General features: G+C 46.0%; 1 long non-coding RNA gene across 1 annotated transcript in view; it reads left to right on the top strand.

The window, feature by feature from the left end:
• The window catches only part of LOC134736375 (uncharacterized), a 54,696-nt gene extending 51,680 nt beyond the window's left edge, over positions 1–3,016 (top strand). The window contains exon 4 of the long non-coding RNA XR_010120351.1: positions 1,193–3,016. This is a non-coding gene — a long non-coding RNA (uncharacterized lncRNA). The remainder of the gene's footprint in view (positions 1–1,192) is intronic.
• Positions 3,017–12,178: the final 9,162 nt, after the last annotated feature.

Genomic DNA, 12,178 nt, shown 5'->3' with positions numbered 1-12,178 from the left:
ACACCTGTATAATCCCGGCACTTTGGGAGACTGAGGCAGGAGGATTGCTTGAGTTCAGGAGTTCAAGGCCAGCCTGGGCAACATAGTGAGTCACCGTCTCTACAAAAAGTTTAAAAAAATTAGCTGGGCATGGTGGCATGTGCCTGTGGTCTTAGCTACTTGGGAGGCTGAGGCAGGAGGATCACTTGAGCCCAGGAGCTTGAGACTGCAGAAAGCTGTGATTGCACCACTGCACTCCAGCCTGGGCAACAGGGCAAGACATTGTCTCAAAAAAAAAAAAAAAAAAAGAAAAGAAAAAAGAAAAGAAAAGAAAGAAACGTCCAAGCTTTCAGAAGAGGCTCTCTGGCATTCATTCCACACTGAAATTCTGAAATCCTCTTTGCAAATCCAGAGGTTTCTTGAAGGCAGGTGACTGGGTCACCTCATAGGCCTATGGCAGCAGAGTGCACAAGCGGCCACAGTCCTCCTCTCCTTCCCATGTCCACAACCCTTATAACGTGGCTTTGCAGCAGCTTCTCTCCACTCTGAATCTGAGCTGGACTGTGTCTGGCTCTGGCCAATAGCAGAGTGATGAGGGGCCAGCTCTGGACCTGCATCTGGCTGCAAGGCCTCCATGCCCTGCATTCTCTCTCTCCCTGAACCCCACCTGGTTGCCTCTGGAGCAAGTCTGGCTAGCTGGCTGGAGGAGCAGGGAGACTGTGGGAGCTGGCCCAACTGCAAGGCGCCCCCCAGACCAGTCAGCCCCTGCTCACCCAGCAGCAGAGGCACACAAAGGACCATGTAGCTGAGTCTGCCTCAAATTGCCAATCTGCAGTATTGGGAGATAATAAGTAGCTGCATTTTAAGTCATTAGCTTTAGAAGGTTTATTACTCTGACAGAGCACTCTTTATCCTCTCTCAGTTCTCTGCAAGGAGGGAGACCAAGCTGCTGCTACTTATAGAAAGGAACCCCACCATCCCCAGCCTCTCCTTCCTAGTGTTGCTAATTCCCTCTCAGCCTTGGCTTCTTTCAGCAAACTAAAGCTTATGCAGCAGGTGCATCCTTCTCCTGGGCACTGTGTGACTTGAGGTGTTGTTCCTGAAACTCGAATGACAGCCACAGCTCTCTTGGGAGGGGACTCCTATGTCAGAACACACAGTGGGTTCCCTTTCTAGATGAGACAGTGTCATACCATTCTTGTTCTCTCTGTAGTCCCTAGAGCACAGAAAGCAAAGGACCATCTCTGCAGGCAAAGCAGGAGTGGTGCCTGCCAGTATCTGCTAAAGGAAGTCGGAATGTGCAGGTGCTGGGTCCGCAGTCACTGCTAAATGAAGATGGAATGTGCGGGTGCTGGGCACAGCGCTGGGCCTGCGTTCACTGCTAAATGAAGATGGAATGTGTGGGTGCTGGGCACGGTGCTGGACCCACGGTCACTATTAAATGAAGACAGAATGTGTGGGTGCTGGGCACAGCACTGGGCCCATGGTCACTATTAAATGAAGATGGAATGTGGGTGCTGGGCATGGTGCTGGGCCCATGGTCACTGCTAAATGAAGATGGAATATGTGGGTGCTGGGCACAGCGCTGGGCCCACGTTCACTGCTAAATGAAGATGGAATGTGTGGGTGCTGGGCCTGTGGTCACTGTGAAGTGGTGGGGCGGGGCTGTTTCTACCTCACTGCTGCCCTGTCCCCACTAGGCTTGCTCTGGCCTTCCTGTTGCCTGGTGCCTTCCCTTTCTTGCTGCTTCAGAACAGGCAGGATAATCTCTCTCCAGGGCAACGAATGCACTTGGGCCAGGGACTCCTCACCACCAGCTTGAGGGGCTGTGCCCAACTCCGCCTCCTTCAGGAGGGTGTCCCAAGTTCTGTCCTTGCCTAAGCAGCCGGCACCCATGCTCAAAATATTTATTGCCCTCATGCCAGCTGCTCTCCCACTTGTCCTGTCAAAGGGAGAGTGGGGGCCTGGGGGATCTTGCTGCATCCCAGCCCAAGCCCATCAGATGTGGGGAATTTTGCCCCTCTGACCCTGCTCCTCATGAGGCACAGGCTGCGTGATGTGACAGCCCCAGCACTACCTGAGCCCGTGGGACTCAGCTCTTCATCCTCTCAGGGCCTCTTTTGGTCTAGGTGCCCAGGGCACTGAGAGGGACCTGGAGTGACAGGAACACATGACCCATGGAGCAGAGGTGGAGCAGCCGCTCGGAGTGGCTGTGTGCCCTCCCTGGGTGTCATTCCCTCTCTCTTGTCCTACGAGCTTGGGGTGCCCATGCTTGAGGCAGGAGGCTGTGTGCTCCTGGGAGCTGGCCATGGTGCCATCTTCCAGGACCATTTCTCATGCCTCCTAGTTTCCAGTCCATCCTGACTCCCCTCCTTCTGGGTCCTCCGCGGCACAATGATATATTTCATATTTCTATGAAAGGGGTGTCATGTCTCAGCCCCCACACTGGCACACACACACACACACACACACACACATATATATATATATTTTTTGCCAAGTAAGTCAGCTTGGACTCAAATGTCAGTTTCTTTGAACAGATTTGTCAATGACTTCAAATTAAACTCTCCCATTTGAGGAATGGCAGGTGCTGCCCTTAATATATCTTGCAGGCCTGTGAGTGACAGGTGTGGGGCCTGTTCACCTCAGATCAACCCTCTGGGCCTTGGTGATTGCATCTGTACAATGAGCATCACAAACATCCTGCCACCTCAGACACCCTGAGATTGTAAAATGAGGTGAAAACTTGCTGAGCAAGGGAAATGATCCGTTAGCAAGGACATAGGCATCCTCTCCCAAGCTCTTAGCTCTTGTCGAGGTTCCCAAGAGCGCACCTCTATAAAAGTTCTAAATCTGAAGGCGTTCAACTCATTAGCCAGGAAAAACACCTTCTTGCTCACTCTTGTCAGACTTTAGAATGTCAGCATATGAACAAGCTGGAATTTATATTCATAGTGTTGGCCGCTGTTTGGCACTTGCTTGGATTTTGAGATATGAATTATACTTGTGAGCGTGTCCTGCTCTAGGGCTTAAGTTATTTATTATTTGAGGTTAATATGCATGGGGGATTGGATGTGGACCAGGCGAGTCTGGCTGGGGACAGATTACAGGGCCCTGGGTTACTTTCTCTTGTTCTTTACCCATTCATGTTGGTGCCAATTATTTTGAAAATGAACAATGGTCCATAAATATGAGAGCAAAGCTTAGGTGCATTGCCCTGAGCCTTGCTGTCCTCCCTGGCACTGGTTTGTGCTTCCTCTTCTGGGGTGCACAGGAGAGGCAGATTAGGGCAGGCAAGATGGGCAGTATGATAGCGCTGGGACCGACCCTCAGGATCCCTAGTCTGAGAGTAACATATTACCAAGCTTTCTAGACAGGCTGGTAGCTCCTGTCACCTCTATTTCTAAGGAAAGAAACATAGAGACAATTACAAATTTGTTGAGATTACCTTTGGCAATGCCTTACATTGCCCTTAAAGTATAGGGTACACAGGCTGGTGTACAGTACAGAAACAGTGTATAGTCCAGAAATAGCACACCACAAATGAACGCTATAGAGCAATATAGGTATGAGATGGATGCGTGTGGGATACAATCTGACAATATGCATAGAATAGAGCAAAAGGCCAGTCCACATTCATTAGGATGGCTGCTACCAGAAGAATGGGAAAGGCAAGAGTGGGCGAGGACGTGGAGAAACTGGAGTGCTGTGCATTGCTGGTGGGAATGGAAAATGGCACATCCATTGTGGAAAATAGCATGGCAGTTATCCAAAAGGCAAACACATAAGTGAAATAAGCCTGATGCAGAAACACAAATATTGCAAGTTCTCACTGATACTTGGAAGCTAAAAACACTGATCTCATGGAGGTAAAGAGTAGAATGACAGACACCAGAGACTGTGGAAGGTAGCGGGCAGGAGAGATGAAGAGGGATCAGTCAATGGTTAAAACGGTACAGAGAGGTGGAAGGAATAAGTTCTAGTGTTTCATAGCACAGTAGGGTGACTTTAGTGAACCATAATTTATTATGTATTTCTTTTTTTATTATTATACTTTAAGTTTTAGGGTACATGTGCACAACGTGCAGGTTTGTTACATATGTATACATGTGCCATGTTGGTGTGCTGCACCCATTAACTCGTCATTTAGCGTTAGGTATATCTCCTAATGCTATCCCTCCCCCCTCCCTCCCACCCCACAACAGTCTATTATGTATTTCAAAATAGCGAGCAGAGAAGATCTGTAACATTCCCAACACAAATGTTTGGGGTGATGGATATCCCAGTTACCCAGATTTGGTCGTTAAACATTGTATGCATACATCAAAATAGTACATGTACCACATAAATATGTACAACCCTGAGGTATCCATAAAAATTAAAAATAACAAGTTAAACACTAAACAGAATCACCATGGGATCCAGCAATCCCACTTCTAGGTGAAGCTCACTGAAATAAGTCATACAAAAGGACAAATGTAGTATGATGTGTTTACACTGATATGAAACTACCTAGAATAGGCAGATTCTTAGGGACAGAAAGTCAGATAGAGGCTGCAGGGACCTGTGGCAGGGGAGGATGCAGAGTTATCATTTAATGGGGACAGAGTTTCTGCTGGGGAAGATAAGACAGTTCCGGAGGTGGACGATAGTGTGATTGCACAACATTGTAGATGTCCCCAATGCCACTTAAAAATTGTTAGAATTGGCTCTAGCTCCCAGCCCCAGCGACACAGAAGACGGGTGATTTCTGCATTTCTGCTTGAGGTACCGGTTTCATCTCACTAGGGAGTGCCTAACAGTGGGTTCAGGACAGTCGGTGAAGCGCACTGTGCGCGAGCCGAAGCAGGGCGAGGCATTGCCTCACTCGGGAAGCGCAAGGGGTCAGGGAGTTCCCTTTCCTAGTCAAAGAAAGGGGAAACAGATGGCACCTGGAATATCGGGTCAGTCCCGTCCTAATACTGCGCTTTTCCAACGGGCCTGAAAAACGGCACACTAGGAGATTGTGTCCCGCACCTGGCTCGGAGGGTCCTATGCCCACAGAGTCTTGCTGATTGCTAGCACAGCAGTCTGAGATCACGCTGCAAGGCAGCAACGAGGCTGGGGGAGGGGCGCCCGCCATTGCCCAGGCTTGCTTAGGTAAACAAAGCAGCCAGGAAGCTCGAACTGGGTGGAACCCACCACAGCTCAAGGAGGCCTGCCTGCCTCTGTAGGCTCCACCTCTGGGGGCAGGGCACAGACAACCAAAAACTCAGCGAGAACCTCCACAGCCTTAAATGTCCCTGTCTGACTGACAGCTGTGAAGAGAGTAGTGGTTCTCCCAGCACGCAGCTGGAGATCTGAGAACGGACAGACTGCCTCCTAAAGTGGGTCCCTCACCCCTGAGCAGCCTAACTGGGAGGCACCCCCCCAGTAGGGACAGACTGACACCTCATTCAACCGGGTACTCCTCTGAGACAAAACTTTCAGAGGAACTATCAGACAGCTGAATTTGTGGTCTCACGAAAATCCACTGTTCTGCAGCCACCGGTGCTGACACACAGCCAAACAGGCTCTGGAGTGGACCTCTAGTAAACTCCAACAGACCTGCAGCTGAGGGTCTTGTCTGGTAGAAGGAAAATTAACAAACAGAAAGGACATCCACACCAAAAACCCATCTGTACATCACCATCATCGAAGACAAAAAGTAGACAAAACCACAAAGATGGGGAAAAAACAGAGCAAAAAAACTGGAAACTCTAAAAAACAGAGCACCTCTCCTCCTCCAAAGGAACGCAGTTCCTCACCAGCAACGGAACAAAGCTGGATGGAGGATGACTTTGAAGAGTTGAGAGAAGAAGGCTTCAGACGATCAAACTACTCTGAGCTACGAGAGGAAATTCAAAACAATAGCAAAGAAGTTAAAAACTTTGAAAAAAATTAGAAGAATGGATAACTAGAATAACCAATGGAGAGAAGGGCTTAAAGGAGATGATGGAGCTGAAAGCCAAGTTTCGAGAACTACGCGAAGAATGCAGAAGCCTCAGTAGCAGATGTGATCAACTGGAAGAAAGGGTATCGCTGATAGAAGATGAAATGAATGAAATGAAGAGAGAAGGGAAGTTTAGAGAAAAAAGAATAAAAAGAAATGAACAAAGCCTCCAAGAAATTTGGGACTATGTGAAAAGACCAAACCTACGTCTGATTGGTGTACCTGAAAATGATGGGGAGAATGGAACCAAGTTGGAAAACACTCTGCAAGATATTATCCAGGATAACTTCCCCAATCCAGCAAGGCAGGCCAGCATTCAGATTCAGGAAATACAGAGAATGCCACAAAGATACTCCTCGAGAAGGGCAACTCCAAGACACATAATTGTCAGATTCACCAAAGTTGAAATGAAGGAAAAAATGTTAAGGGCAGCCAGAGAGAAAGGTCGGGTTACCCACAAAGGGAAGCCCATCAGACTAATAGCTGATCTCTCAGCAGAAACTCTACAAGCCAGAAGAAAGTGGGGGCCGATATTCAACATTCTTAAAGAAAAGAATTTTCAACCCAGAATTTCCTATCCCGCCAAACTAAGCTTCATAAGTGAAGGAGAAATAAAATACTTTACAGACAAGCAAACGCTGAGTGATTTTGTCACCACCAGGCCTGCCCTAAAAGAGCTCCTGAAGGAAGCACTAAACATGGAAAGGAACAACCGGTACCAGCCCCTGCAAAAACATGCCAAATTGTAAAGACCATCGAGGCTAGGAAGAAACTATAGCAACTAACGAGCAAAATAACCAACTAACATCATAATGACAGGATCAGATTCACACATAACAATATTCACGTTAAATGTAAATGGGCTAAATGCTCCAATCAAAAGACACAGACTGGCAAACTGGATAAGGAGTCAGGACCCATCAGTGTGCTGTAGTCAGGAAACCCATCTCACGTGCAGAGACACACATAGACTCAAAATAAAGGGATGGAGGAAGATCTATCAAGCAACTGGAAAACAAAAAAAGGCAGGGGTTGCAATCCTAGTCTCTGATAAAATAGACTTTAAACCAACAAAGATCAAAAGAGACAAAGAAGGCCATTACATAATGGTAAAGGGATCAATTCAACAAGAAGAGCTAACTATCCTAAATAGATATGCACCCAACACAGGAGCACCCAGATTCATAAAGCAAGTCCTCAGTGACCTACAAAGGGACTTAAACTCCCACACAATAATAATGGGAGATTTTAACACCCCACTGTCAGCATTAGACAGATCAACGAGACAGAAAGTTAACAAGGATATCCAGGAATTGAACTCAGCTCTACATAAAGTGGACCTAATAGACATCTACAGAACTCTCCACCCCAAATCAACAGAATATACATTTTTTTCAGCACCACACCACACCTATTCCAAAATTGACCACATAGTTGGAAGTAAAGCTCTTCTCAGCAAATGTAAAAGAACAGAAATTATAACAAACTGTCTCTCAGACCACAGTGCAATCAAACTAGAACTCAGGATTAAGAAACTCAGTCAAAACCACTCAACTACATGGAAACTGAACAACCTGCTCCTGAATGACTATTGGGTACATAATGAAATGAAGGCAGAAATAAAGATGTTCTTTGAAACCAACGAGAACAAAGACACAACATACCAGAATCTCTGGGACACGTTCAAAGCAGTGTGTAGAGGGAAATTTATAGCACTAAATGCCCACAAGAGAAAGCAGGAAAGATCCAAAATTGACACCCTAACATCACAATTAAAAGAACTAGAAAAGCAAGAGCAAACACATTCAAAAGCTAGCAGAAGGCTAGAAATAACTAAAATCAGAGCAGAACTGAAGGAAATAGAGACACAAAAAACCCTTCAAAAAATTAATGAATCCAGGAGCTGGTTTTTTGAAAAGATCAACAAAATTGGTGGACCGCTAGCAAGACCAATAAAGAAGAAAAGAGAGAAGAATCAAATAGACGCAATAAAAAACGAAAAAGGGGATATCACCACCGATCCCACAGAAATACAATCTACCATCAGAGAATACTACAAACACCTCTATGCAAATAAACTAGAAAATCTAGAAGAAATGGATAAATTCCTCGACAAATACACCCTCCCAAGACTAAACCAGGAAGAAGTTGAATCTCTGAATAGACCAATAACAGGTTCTGAAATTGTGGCAATAATCAATAGCTTACCAACCAAAAAGAGTCCAGGACCTGATGGATTCACAGCTGAATTCTACCAGAGGTACAAGGAGGAACTGGTACCATTCCTTCTGAAACTATTCCAATTGATAGAAAAAGAGGGAATCCTCCCTAACACATTTTACGAAGCCAGCATCGTCCTGATACCAAAACCTGGCAGAGACATAACCAAAAAAGAGAATTTCAGACCAATATCCTTGATGAACATTGATGCAAAAATCCTCAATAAAATACTGGCAAACCGAATCCAGAAGCACATCAAAAAGCTTATCCACCATGATCAAGTGGGCTTCATCCCTGGGATGCAAGGCTGGTTCAACATAGGCAAATCAATAAATGTAATCCAGCATATAAACAGAACCAAAGACAAAAACCACATGATTATCTCAATAGATGCAGAAAAGGCCTTTGACAAAATTCAACAACCTTCATGCTAAAAACTCTCAATAAATTAGGTATTGATGGGACGTATCTCAACATAATAAGAGCTATCCACAACAAACCCACAGCCAATATCATACTGAATGGGCAAAAACTGGAAGCATTCCCTCTGAAAACTGGCACAAGACAGGGATGCCCTCTCTCACCGCTCCTATTCAACATAGTGCTGGAAGTTCTGGCCAGAGCAATCAGGCAGGAGAAGGAAATAAAGGGTATTCAATTAGGAAAAGAGGAAGTCAAATTGTCCCTGTTTGCAGATGACATGATTGTATATCTAGAAAACCCCATTGTCTCAGCCCAAAATCTCCTTAAGCTGATTAGCAACTTCAGCAAAGTCTCAGGATACAAAATTAATGTACAAAAATCACAAGCATTCTTGTACACCAATAACAGACAAACAGAGAGCCAAATCATGAGTGAACTCCCATTCACAATTGCTTCAAAGAGAATCAAATACCTAGGAATCCAACTTACAAGGGATGTGAAGGACCTCTTCAAGGAGAACTACAAACCACTGCTCAATGAAATAAAAGAGGATATAAACAAATGGAAGAACATTCCATGCTCATGGGTTGGAAGAATCAATATCGTGAAAATGGCCATACTGCCCAAGGTAATTTATAGATTCAATGCCATCCCCATCAAGCTACCAATGACTTTCTTCACAGAATTGGAAAAAACTACTTTAAAGTTCATATGGAACCAAAAAAGAGCCTGCATCGCCAAGTCAATCCTAAGCCAAAAGAACAAAGCTGGAGGCATCACGCTACCTGAATTTAAACTATACTACAAGGCTACAGTAACCAAAACAGCATGGTACTGGTACCACAACAGAGACATAGATCAATGGAACAGAACAGAGCCCTCAGAAATGATGCCGCATAGCTACAACTATCTGATCTTTGACAAACCTGACAAAAACAAGAAATGGGGAAAGGATTCCCTATTTAATAAATGGTGCTGGGAAAACTGGCTAGCCATATGTAGAAAGCTGCAACTGGATCCCTTCCTTACACCTTATACAAAAATTAATTCAAGATGGATTAAAGACTTATATGTTAGACCTAAAACCATTAAAATCCTACAAGAAAACCTAGGCAATACCATTCAGGACATAGGCGTGGGCAAGGACTTCATGTCTAAAACACCAAAAGCAATGGCAACAAAAGCCAAAATCGACAAATGGGATCTCATTAAACTAAAGAGCTTCTGCACAGCAAAAGAAACTATCATCAGAGTGAACAGGCAACCTACACAATGGGAGAAAATTTTTGCAACCTACTCATCTGACAAAGGGCTAATATCCAGAATCTACAATGAACTCAAACAAATTTACAAGAAAAAAACAAACAACCCCATCAAAAAGTGGGCAGAGGACATGAACAGACACTTCTCAAAAGAAGACATTTATGCAGCCAAAAAACACATGAAGAAATGCTCCTCATCACTGGCCATCAGAGAAATGCAAATCAAAACCACAGTGAGATACCATCTCACACCAGTTAGAATGGCCATCATTAAAAAATCAGGAAACAACAGGTGCTGGAGAGGATGTGGAGAAATAGGAACACTTTTACACTGTTGGTGGGACTGTAAACTAGTTCAACCATTGTGGAAGTCAGTGTGGTGATTCCTCAGGGATCTAGAACTAGAAATACCATTTGACCCAGCCATCTCATTACTGGGTATATACCCAAAGGACTATAAATCATGCTGCTATAAAGACACATGCACACGTATGTTTATTGCGACACTATTCACAATAGCAAAGAGTTGGAACCAACCCAAATGTCCAACAACGATAGACTGGATTAAGAAAATGTGGCACATATACACCATGGAATACTATGCAGCCATAAAAAATGATGAGTTCGTGTCCTTTGTAGGGACATGGATGAAACTGGAAAACATCATTCTCAGTAAACTATCGCAAGGACAAAAAACCAAACACCGCATGTTCTCACTCATAGGTGGGAATTGAACAATGAGAACTCATGGACACAGGAAGGGGAACATCACGCTCCGGGGACTGTTGTGGGGTGGGGGGAGGGGGGAGGGACAGCATTAGGAGATACACCTAATGCTAAATGACGAGTTAATGGGTGCAGGAAATCAACATGGCACATGGATACATATGTAACAAACCTGCACATTGTGCACATGTACCCTAAAACCCTAAAGTATAATTAAAAAAAAAAAAAAATTGTTAGAATTGTAAATTGTATGTTATGTACATTTTATTATAAGAAAAAGAGAGCAAAGGCAGCTGTGGGTGAGTTCATGGCGTTTCCCCTGAGTTCCAGCAGGTCCCATCCATGATGTCCCACAGTCCTGTTGCGGGCTGGTGACATTGCTGGTCCCATTTTATAGGTGACTAAACAAGTCACAGGGACATACCTGTGTGTTCTCATTCACATTCCTGTTCATTGTTCTGCCTCCCTACACTGGGGTGTGCATTCTCTCAGTGGGGGGACCTCGTGGGGCCACTCACCCCAGTGTTCTCAGGGCCTGGCACATAGAAGATATTTGCACTGAATGAAGACGTGAATGGCACACTTTGTGTGAGGCTGGCCCCAGAGCTAATAAGGAGCAGGCCCAGAACACTGCCCAGTCCTCCTGCTCTGGCCCTGTATTCTCCAATGCCTCAGGCTGCCTGGAGGGCGAGCGGGAACCCCATACACATGAAGGCCCTTCCTACCCCAAACCAGGGCAAATGGCCTCTGAACAGCTGCACTTGGACAACAGGCCTCTGCCTTGGGGTCACCCCATTTTCTTGGCTTGAACTCTTCCCAGCCTCCCACTCCACCCTACTTAGACCCTGTCCCAGTGCTGGTAGGTGTGCCCACACAGGTGTGGCCTCTTCTCCTGTCTCCCCACCTCTGGACCCAGGCATATTCTGCTTCCCCAGTCCTTGGTCAGAGTGGGAAGCTGACCTCATCCCTCCCAGGGTGGCCAAGAGCCAGTAGCTGGCCGGGCACACTTCATAGGGAGGTGGAGCCTGACCCCAGGCCCAACCCTCACCTGTGCAGCCTTCTCCTCCCACATCCTCCTCCCAGGGGGGCCTGTGCCTGGGGTCGCCATTGCATCTCCACTTCTCCCCACCCTGGCACAGTGTGTCTGTCTGGTCTGTGCTGGCCACAGATCCAGAGGCTCCTTGCTGAACCTGCAATTGCTGCCCTGGTGGACCCAGTTACACCCCTGCTTTCTGGGTGTGGTGTGGAAAAGGCCAGGAAGATTAATGAGTGGCAGAAAAGGAAGAGGGAAGGAGAGGCCTGTCTCCCACCACGCCCATCCTTTTATGAAGTCAGGCTCTGAGTGACAGGGAGTGACAGGCTTGTAAAACTGTAAAAACTACTGGGCACAGACAAGATCTGCTAGCTAAGCACGTGAGCATCTGTCCTCCAATTTCTTCTTAGCCTGCACTCTGTGTTCAAGGTCATGGGCACCATCAGTTTCTTCTGCTTCAGAACAGCCTAAAGCGGCTCATCTCTTCTCAGTCCTGGTCCTTGCTTTAAGCCTTCTGAGGCTTCTAACTTGGCTGATAACATCGGCATCCGCCAATATCTCAGG

Source organism: Symphalangus syndactylus, chromosome 4 (assembly GCF_028878055.3).
Source record: "Symphalangus syndactylus isolate Jambi chromosome 4, NHGRI_mSymSyn1-v2.1_pri, whole genome shotgun sequence".
In the NCBI taxonomy this organism is placed as follows: domain Eukaryota; kingdom Metazoa; phylum Chordata; class Mammalia; order Primates; family Hylobatidae; genus Symphalangus; species Symphalangus syndactylus.
The sequence above is the reverse complement of the archived record's forward strand: the minus strand, read 5'-3'. Positions and strand labels throughout refer to the sequence as shown.